The sequence below is a fragment of the Dermacentor variabilis genome, chromosome 3 (assembly GCF_050947875.1).
Source record: "Dermacentor variabilis isolate Ectoservices chromosome 3, ASM5094787v1, whole genome shotgun sequence".
Classification (NCBI taxonomy): Eukaryota; Metazoa; Arthropoda; class Arachnida; order Ixodida; family Ixodidae; genus Dermacentor; species Dermacentor variabilis.
This window is the reverse complement of record NC_134570.1, coordinates 21,376,102-21,386,667: the sequence shown is the minus strand read 5'-3', so window position 1 is coordinate 21,386,667 and position 10,566 is coordinate 21,376,102. Positions and strand designations below refer to the sequence as shown.

The window sequence follows — 10,566 nt, the reverse complement described above, 5'->3', positions numbered from 1 at the left end:
CCTCGCATTCCTATGCTGGTAGCACAGTCATACTTGGTGAGCAAACATATCAGCGGTTGATTTTCCTCTCGTCGCAATCCGAGCACGTAACTGTGGTGATGAGGACTTCGTGCTCGCCCTTCCGCGATGTAAACAACGCCGGCTGCGCCTACACAAATACACGCAACTCGCGTCGTAATATTAGCAAATGGGAGGCGGCTGAACGGCCAAGACGATTTCGGCCCCGCTGTTCTTGCCTTTTTCCTCAGCGTGGTGACAGTGTCGAAGGCCTCGAGTCGCACAGATTGAAGCTGCGTGCCGGCGGGCACCTCGGCGAAGTTGCCGATGGCCGCGTCTGCGAAGTGCACCGGCCGCTTGTCCCGGCAGTGCTGCGAACAGGAATCCCACGACTTGTACGAAGACGCCAGGATATGTGCGGCACGGTTCTTAGTCCTATGCCAAAACAAGGCAGTTAGAGCAATACACTTGTGAGAATTCATCTCCCAATAAAATTCATCAAAGAACGGAAAGCGCGAGTACCAGAGAAGATAATAGCGGTAGCGTGTCAAGATACATCGTTCGTGCTACGGTGAGCTTTATGAAAGGGAACGCTGCTGGTAGATTTATTTTCCCTTCGTACCAATGATAACGCGCTATGTGTAAAATGAATATCAATCAATCAATGAATCAGTAAATCAACCAATAAATAAATAAATAAATAAATAAATAAATAAATAAATAAATAAATAAATAAATAAATAAATAAATAAATCGTTTATTATAGTTGCCAGTAACAACTACGAAGCATTCGTACTGGTGCACTTAAAAAGTAATACGTGAGACAAAATGAACAGGGAAGACAAATGTGACAGAGAAAATGCGAGATAAAAAAACAAATAAGGAAACAAAAAACGAAGAGGCAGACGTAAAAGGGAGTCAACCAAACAACACGATTATCTACACATGTAAAAAAAAAACACCGGGAATTAACTTTGAAATATGTCAACACAGTCAGAATACTTAATATATATTTTTTGGAGTAGAGCCATAGGACAGTATCTAATGCAACAACGCCGCCAAGAAAACGCTGAATGCTGCCTGGTATTCTCTGCCGGCACGGGAAATTGAACATGATCAAGAAACTTTGGACAATGTATACTGCCGTGGACCACCTTATACAGAAACAGAAGGTCTGCTGAAATAGGTCTTGAATTTAGAAGTATGAGTTCACGTATATTTGAGAGGGTTGGACAGTGGTCACCAGAACGTTAAAAGGGGCGCTTGAAAATAGATATAAATTTATTTATTTCATTTCGTTTCATTTTATTGCCTTCAAAGCGTACGTAGACAGTGCGCAGAAAAATATTGGAATAAAAGCCGAAGCTAGTTTGGGCCGTGTTCGTGTGCAATTTTCAGCAGCAAAAACGAACAAAACATTGAAGGTATTGTAAGCTATAACGCAATATATAACGCTGAAGCTATAACCACATGAAACAAAGTCAATACTATTGTCACACAAAGCCATCTAAGGCAAATATTAAAAACAAGAGAAGAAGTACGGTGCGTTAAAACGGTAAATGCACAACAGAAACAAATGGTCGAAGTATACAGGATGTTTTACTTAATTTGAGCCAAACTTTAAAAGATGTGCAAATGTCATGTAGCTGGACAGAAGCAAGGTAATGTCGCTTGTCATCGCTTGGAGATACTCAGATTGCTTTTTCGCATTCCATCTAATTGAATAATTAGTTTAATTAATTAATCAACTTCTCAATTATTATAATTAGAAGAGAAGTGTCAATGAGAAAATTGTAAAGCAATACGATAAACTCTCGATACAGCTTTTTGTTGCTGAATACGCGCTACATAAAAGTGTTTTTCCAAGCGTGAAAGAAGCCCACGAATACACGCAAAGTGCCTCGAGCAGCTAGCCGAGCGGCAATTTTCCGAGGTTATTCATATTTCTACATGTATGGACACGTATAACTTTAGCTACTTTTAGTACATCAGGGTAAACTCCTTCACGTATTGCATGGTTGAAAATGGTTTCTAAAATAGGCGTTAGTAAGTCAGCATTTTCATTCAATGCACTTACCGTCACACCATCACGTCCAGGAGTCTTATTAGTTGACATTTTGGAAACTGTAGGAGTGACGTTGGAACAGTTTACTTCTTTTAGCGCGAGGATGTGCTCCGCCGAAGGAATGTCGTTGCAATATATGAAAAAGACGGGAGCTCAGCTACTAAGCCAGGTATTCTAATAACAAAGTAAAAGTTAAAACATTCGCCTGTACTAGTATCAACTACATCAGGATATTCAAGTTTAGTAGCTCTGCGAATAACATCGTTCACTACTCTCCATATATCCTTAGATCTGCCCTGTTCCTGCTCGATTCGTAGCATGTCTTATCTCAGTTTTCGTTTTCTGATCATTGCCACTACTTAGTTGCAGGAAACTCGAAATTGTTGCAGGTAATTTGTTCTCTGTTTGTGTTGCTTGCATGTGTAGTACCAGTCGCCTTTCTCTTTTATCGCTTTATAGGTCATCCACGGAGACAGTGGCTCGTTGTACCTATGTTCCGTGCATGTTGTATGCATGGCGCTAGGAAAGCGGTCAATGCGGTATATTGAGATTGCCACGCTCAACGTGGAAATCTTCTGCATAAATATAATCTGCGTTTAAGTTTTCATGCGTGTCAAAGTAACCCGCAATTGATCCTGGCACGACGGCACGACGCCTGCTCAGTTTGTTGGAAATGCCGTTATCGAGTGTCTGAAGGATGGGACAATGGTCAACGATAACTGCATTATATACACCCAATACTACGTTGCTAGCAGCATTGCATAAGACGTGGTCGATAGCCGTAGCAGAAGTGGCTGCCATTCTGGCGGGTTCCGTGAGTAAATTTCTATAGGCGAATGACTCCAGCAAAAGTAAGTAGTCACAACAAAAATCACGAGAAGTGTCAATGTTAAAGGGTCCTGTAATGATAACAGGTCCCAAACCCCTCACAGTTGTGAAATATGTCTTCCATGGTATCAACGAATAGTGGACGCGTTCAATGAGGTCCGAATAAAGTTTGCACGTTCCACTCGAAGCTACAGAGGCACAGTCTAGTAGTGGAAGTCATGCCATATACGACAAACAATACCAATAGCACGAAGGAAACGTTGCTTCGCATAATAATAATAATAATTAAAATTAAATTATGGGGTTTTACGTGCCAAAACCACTTTCTGATTATGAGGCACGCCGTAGTGGAGGACTCCGGAAATTTCGACCACCTGGGGTTCTTTAACGTGCACCTAAATCTAAGTACACGGGTGTTTTCGCATTTCGCCCCCATCGAAATGCGGCCGCCGTGGCCGGGATTCGATTAATAATAATAATAATAATAATAATAATAATAATAATAATAATAATAATAATAATAATAATAATAATAATAATAATAATAATAATAATAATAATAATAATAATATTCGTTTCACGTTGACATTACACATCCCGCGCGCATAAGCAAAATTGCTTGTGTGCGAGGCTGGGCGGTCAGAGGGTAGTAAGAATATGCATAGACAACGGCATAATAAAACATTCGAAAAGTAATCATAAAAATAAATAAATAAGTAGTACTGGAACATAATAAAGCATTGATTTCTGCGATGCTGAATATGCATACACATAAGTGTTCAGCAGTAGCGTAGCCAGAAATTTCGTTGGGGGGGGGGGGGGGGGCTCACATTGCAGCTCGGTCTCCTCCTTAAGAGGAAGCTTTAGCTTGGGTGCTCGTATCTAAACACATGTATAAGGAGAATTCGTTTTTCTCGGCAACCAAAGCATCAAATATGACGAGGTGTGTTGCATTTAAAAGAAAAATGTAAATTCTAGTGACTGCTGTGTCGAATTTTTCATTTAAGTCGTCAATTGTTCATTAAAAATTCACCAAAATCGCAAATTTTCGGAAATCGTAACTATCAAGTTTAAAACTACGTAACTCAGTAATGAAAATGATATCACAATTCTGTGAATTGCACCTAATAGTACATCTACAGCGGACAAAATTCTATGTTACACGTGAATCTCAAGAAATCTAGCATTATGGAAATACGGCTTTCGCAGAATCCTTGTACACAACGTAACCAATTCACGTAAGATACGAATTGACACACCAAATTTGTCCGCTTTGACTGTTATAATAGATGCCGTTTACTGAACAGCGACATGTGTGCTTTATGCAGAGCTATTAGTTTGTAAACGTCGTGCTTCTATATTCATTTTTTGAACTTTCGAGTTTTTCAAAATATTTAAACACTGTTCAGGCCCTAAATAGAAATTTCGCTTCCAACAGACACTAGAATTTAACCTTCTCTCTCAAATGCAACAAATTTAATTAAAAGCGATCCGGGGGTAATCACAGAAAAGCGTTTCTGCGTTCCGCGTCGGATTTGGGCGCGAGCTAAAGGTTCCTCTTAAAGGGGCCCTGAACCACCCCTCGGGCTTAGTGAAATAACATAGTCGGCCGGTAGCATACGCTGTTGTGAACCTCTCAGACAAGTTCTGGTGTCGCACGCGATCCGTGGAGCTCGAAAACGGAGCGCGAAGTCACCTTTTTCTCAAACGCTCTCATTTCAAGAACCCCATGATCCTCGCTCTTTTCTGTGTGCTTTATTTCGCCATAAAGCAGACTCCAATACGCGGCTGCTATTGGTCGCTGCTCTCGGCTACACCGCGGCCGCCACGAGGTGCCGCCACGATTCCAGTGGCTAAGCGCACTACGGTTCTCTGAGGACAGCCGCGTTTGGCTTACGTTTAGCACGGCATAGGCACCAAATCGGAAATTTGAACTGCGCGCCACGGTGACGTCTCCGCCATAGCTTTCGCAGTGCAAGGCATTGGAGGAAGAAGGGGAGCACACCTGAGGCCGCGTTTGGTTGCCGATAATTCCGCTTCTGCTGAACGCATTGAAGTACTTTCTGCGGCAAGGTGGTTCCGATCTCTCTTTCTCTTTCTCCACTTCGATAAAAAGTGGTTCAGGGCCCCTTTAAACAATTTGTCTGGGGATCAAATACATAATAACTGTATTGTCATTGCTAAAGATGCTGCAAACGAATTCTTGAACGCTACGCACTGTCAAAACAAGTAAAATTTATAAAAGAATATACTTGTATGTGCCAAAAATTGTGCCCAGAATAACCGATATCAATGCTTCCATCTTTTTTCTCTATTTAACAAGTAAATAAAATAGCACACGAACTTTAGAACTATATCAGTTCGAAACCAGCAAGGCAGTGCACGCCGCTGATATGAAAAATGTAAAGGCCATGAAATTATCAAGCTGGGGAGAAATATTGTAATGAAACTTTGTCATTCAAGAACCTTGTTTAGATTCTTATACATATGCAACGGCCAGTGAAAAATCTCTATGACGCTGTCATTTGTTCCAATGTATTACGCAGGAGCAGCTGTCACCGGTCGTGTATCGTGAGTAATTGCACCGAAATTATAGCCGCAACAGAGAGCACGTATAAAGAGCAGGAGTTCTGTATAATAAACGAGGGCTAGTCAAATGAAAGTCAGCCAATGCGAATATATAACAAACGGGGTACCTTGTTTAAAATTAGTCGCCATGATCATTTAGGCATTTATCCCGTTGTTTAACGAGTCGCGTGATTCCCCTCTCTTTAAATTTCTTGGGTTGCTGCTTCAAAAAGTCTGCAACTGACTCTTGGACGTCATCGTCCGACACGAATCTGGTTCGCTTGAGCTGTTTTTTCAAATGCTCCAAAAAGTGGAAGTCGCAAGGTGACAGGTCTGGGCTGTATGGCTGATGTTGCAGCGTTTCCCACTTGAAAATTGCCAGCTTCGTATTAACTACATCAGCGACGTGGGGTTGGCGTTGTCGTTGAACAAGATGACCCCATTCGTTAATTTTCCACGTAGTTTGTTCTTGATTGTGACACGCAGCCGATCTAGCGTTTTACAATAACGAAACAAATTGATAGCCTCTCAAGATTTAGCGAATTCTATCAGTTATGGCCCCTGACGATCGAAAAAAAAAAAGTCAACAACACCTTTCCGGCGGAAATGACGGCCTTTCCTTTCTTGGGAGTGGTGAATTCGAGTGTTTCCACTGTAAGTTCTGCTGTCGTGTTTCAGGCTCGTAGAAGTGGCACCATGGTTTGTCCCCGATCCAGTTGGGGACAGGAAGTCGTCACCTTTATTATGATACCGGATCAGATGAGTCAAGGCAGCGCTGAACTTCTCCGTCTCCTGGCGGTAGTTCAATATATCGGGCAAGCATTGCGCACACAAGAGCGGATAACCGAGATGTTCATGAATTATGCCGTGAACCGAACCGTGACTGTGTTCACACGATCTGCCAGTTCATCGATGCTTATCCCCCGTTCTTGTCTCATCAGCTCATCAGCCTTTGCAATTTTGTTAGGGGTGATTGCATGATGGCTTTGGCCCTGCCTTGGATCGTCTTTGCAACTTTCACGTACTTATTTGAACCGTTTCCTCGAATGCTTCACAGTGGCCAATGAAATGCAATGTTCAGCGTACACGGCAGCCATACGGCGACTAATTTCTTTTTGGGAAATACTTTCAGCCGTCAAAAACCTCAGGGCACCACGCTGCTCAACTTCTAGAGCGTCCATTATGACGCGCAACCGTGTTCAACCCAGTGTATGAGAGCATTAAACAACCTTGATACTCACACCTGCGCGTCACTTTTGTATTAGAGAGATGCCTCTGTGTCACCTGCATGCCTCGCAGATAATGGACCGAACAATTATTGCGCGGGGTGGGTTGGCTTACTTTCATTTTACTCGCCTTCGTACATTAGAAATGCGAAGATAGAATGGAATATACAAATGCGAAGATACAGCTTGATAAAAGGCAAAAAAGTGTCACTGGAAACAAAGTTCACTGCACTTATACACAAAACCCCGCAACAAGATATTTAAATATACGTATAAGTCTCCAATAAATCTACGTATCAAAAAAAGTCACTGTATACAATGCGTCAAACAAGGCAAATAAACATGTTGCGCAATCAGAGATTCACAGAATCCTAGATCCTGCCCCCATTTCATCCACTCCCCCCGATGTATCGCGCGCGACGGAAGGCGGCGCGCTTGCCCCCCACTTTTCTCCTTTGCGCGCACAAGACTGAGCCACTATCGTCGTCTCACCCATTCCAGCCCCCCATTCCCCTTCCTACGCTTTCCCTCGCACATACAGCATGCGGCGCGCGGTCACGATGTTATCGCCCTTCGAATTTATACGAAACATGAGGCCGACGGCGACGGCAGGAATGCGCCTAGAGTGTCCATATAATTGCTATCGCAATACTGTATTGTCTCGTGGAGTGACGTATAATAAGACTATCCGGCAACTGAAACGTCCCGTGGCCCATTACTGTACGCAAAAGAAGTAACAAAATCGAACTTTCACCATACGACAATTCGCTGCGCCACAACAATGTCCTTCTCTTTTTTTTGTGGGGCCGGGGCACCGAAATGATAAAGCGCGAAGTATGTTGGCCACTATCGAATGTCTACTTTGGGCACCTAATGTAGCTACCGAAAGAATATCGAAGAAAATGTGAGACGCTTGGTCCACCGAGAACCATACGCATACGCATACGCATACGCATAAAACTCTGCCAGGCGAAAATCCACTCGGCCAGAGAAAAGCGAACGCGCACCGAAGTGCGCCGCGCGGTGGTCGCAGCAACACGAGCGAAACGCATGCGCTCCGGCTGCCTCTGGGAGTCCGCGGGTAGCGAGGAAAAAAAATGAAGAGGCTCAATTTGTCCTCGCGAATAAAAGTCAAAGTTGAAGAAATAATTAAGAACGTAGTTACCTTCGCTGGCTTTAGTGTTTTGACATGGATGTTTTGGCGTAGGTGAAAAAAAATGCTGATATTTCATTATGTGACATGACGGCACAAATGAACCATCACAACGCTTCGTCTCATCGGACCTCGCTGCGTGCTTTGTCAACTTGTCTGCTAATGTGTTGATTTGGCTTGTCTCGTTGTATGTTCCGATGAAAGACTTTAGAAAAGTGAGCAGACCTTTGGCGTCAAATGTTTATAACAACATTAAACCCACAAAGTTCCGCAATTGAAAATCTAAAGCACAACTTTGTAAATGTAAATGCACCTTTCACAACAACAGTTTATGAGATTTATAGCCATAAAATTTCGGAATTGACATTCATGCGCCCCATAGATTCCGCGGCCTCCACGTGATGCCGCGACGAGCCCGTTCGCCATCAAAACGCCCTTGAAACTTTGTGCTCGGATGGGGCTGCTTACGTTATGTGACTCCTGGTGCATGGGCACTGCCGCGAAATCCAGCCCGACTTCGCAAGGTTCGCGCTGAAATGTCTTTTCGAGCGTGAAAAAGACATTCTAGAGAAAATTCAGAATGATTTTCGGCACCGCAGATTGCTTGGGTGGACGGTGCATGAACAGCACGAAAAAAAATTTTTTTTTGGGGGGGGAGGAGGGCCTGCCCCATAAGTACCCCCACCCCCCCCTGGCTGCGCCCCTGGTGTTCAGGGTAGACTTAAAAGGGAAAACAGGAGACTGCTCGATGCTGTCCTTCCATATGTTGCCAAAAACTGCAGGCAAAGGTTACCGCTATAGTTGGCTGGCAATAATGATGCCCGCAGTACGCTGTACCGTCACGCATCAGCACCGTTTCGTGCTTCGTATTGTCAATTTATCGCATTAAAGTCAATCGTTACGACAAAATCTACCACACCCTGATTTTCAGGACACAATGTCTGCACAACATCTTCGTATTGCAGCAGACTTCGTAGAAAAGGGCACTTCCAAAATAAAACGAAGCTGAAATTATAACAGAGTTCTGTAAATGTGCAGCTAACCAGAGCTTTCACAAATGTCGCTCATTAAAAATAATACCCATCGATGTCCCAAACGATTCTTGCAAGAATACGGAGAAAGACAAAATTTCCAGCAATAACGAGAAGGTTCAGTATAAAAGCAAGCCGAATATATAACGGAAGAAACAGGAGTGATAGCTGCAAAAATTAGGTCTCGCTAATCAAAAATTACAAGCACAAGAACAAATAAAGTGATTGCTGCAAAAGACAGCGCGAAACGCTTGAAATATACGCAGATTTCTTCACATTGTAGTCGCAAGAAAATATAACGGTGTTGGATAATTGTGAAAATAAATTACCAAAACTTCTCTAAACGGAAATAACCAGCAAAATACTTCATAATATTGGGGCAAAAGGACTAAAGTCACACCAAAACAGAGCATTCCAGCAGTACGGAAAATGTCCCGCGTTACAAGCAGAAGAAATTATAGCCGTGTGGGCTAAGTGTGAAACTCAAAAAAAAAAAAAATCGAAAATTGGACACACAGTGTGGAACCACCAAGCACAGTTAAGAGCACAGGGGTTTTAATTGTATGTCCCTCCACTTGATCTACTCCATAGCTTTACAGCGAAGCTGCATATAGCTAGGGTTCCGTGCATTTTCGTTCTTCGCGAAGAAAAACTGTCATCATCAATGGCTCACACTCCCGTAACCATTCATGCTTCCATAAGCAAGCAAAAAAAATGCAATGGCTCGTAGCCCCGTAAGGCAAAAGCTACAAGCACTCAGCAAAGCGAACAGTGCTTAAATTCTTCCTAATCACGCATACAACACATAGAATAGCATGTCGAAAGCTGCCATTACCAATGGCTCATACCCCCGTGAGCAATGGCTCATACTGCCGCAAGCAAGCAAAAAATGCAATGATTCATAGTCTCGTAAGGTTCATGGCTGCTCACTTTTCATAAATTAGCTGCGATGACACTACCCCGGATGTTATTGTCGGTGATTTCAATATAGATTTGTTGGTACCGAAAAGGGAGTGGTTTACGCGTTCCGTGTTGCAGAAATTTCCCTTGAGGTGCCACACTGTTATGATCGGCCTGTCAAGTGTGAGAGACGTTCAGCTGTACGTTCCCATGGCAAGTTGATTTGCCTCGTCCCAGGAAAGGCTGTTACAATAGGCCTGGACATCGACCTGTCAAGTGTGAGAAGCGTTCAAGCGGGCGTCCCCATGTCGACATCATTGCCCTCTCCTCCGAAACGGCATCACCACTTTTGTTCCCCGAGCTGACACAAAGGGAAGGACGAAAAGAAGACAAACCGAAGGGCAGGAGGTTGTCGACGGCAGAGCCTGACAAAGCCTTCCACAGGCTCCCCAAGAAGACAGCGACGACCGCAAGACCGCAAGGGGTTATTTAAGGCAGCCCTGGCCCCCGTGTTTATCAGAACCACTCGAGACTCGGATGAGAGTCACAACCAGATACCAATGAAGTGAATACATTCTCTTCTACTTTTATTTTCATCATCGCGATGCCCGGCTTCCTCGTCGTTTCCTTATTCTTGCGGTGAAGACCCACCTCACCCGGTCGAGATTGTTTCAACACCGATCCGGCCAACCGATCACCCGGTGGCGTATGTGCATCGATTTGACATTATCAAAGAATGTGATTGCCGTTGCGAGTGAAATAATGATCACCGGTCAAGACAATAAATGAGTTCGTGCC

The 10,566-nt window shown here is 43.5% G+C and overlaps 1 long non-coding RNA gene across 1 annotated transcript in view; it reads right to left on the bottom strand.

The window, feature by feature from the left end:
• Positions 1 to 242: 242 nt before the first annotated feature.
• The window catches only part of LOC142573912 (uncharacterized), a 33,342-nt gene continuing 23,018 nt past the window's right edge, over positions 243 to 10,566 (bottom strand). Inside the window, exon 3 of the long non-coding RNA XR_012826371.1 lies at positions 243 to 368. This is a non-coding gene — a long non-coding RNA (uncharacterized LOC142573912). The remainder of the gene's footprint in view (positions 369 to 10,566) is intronic.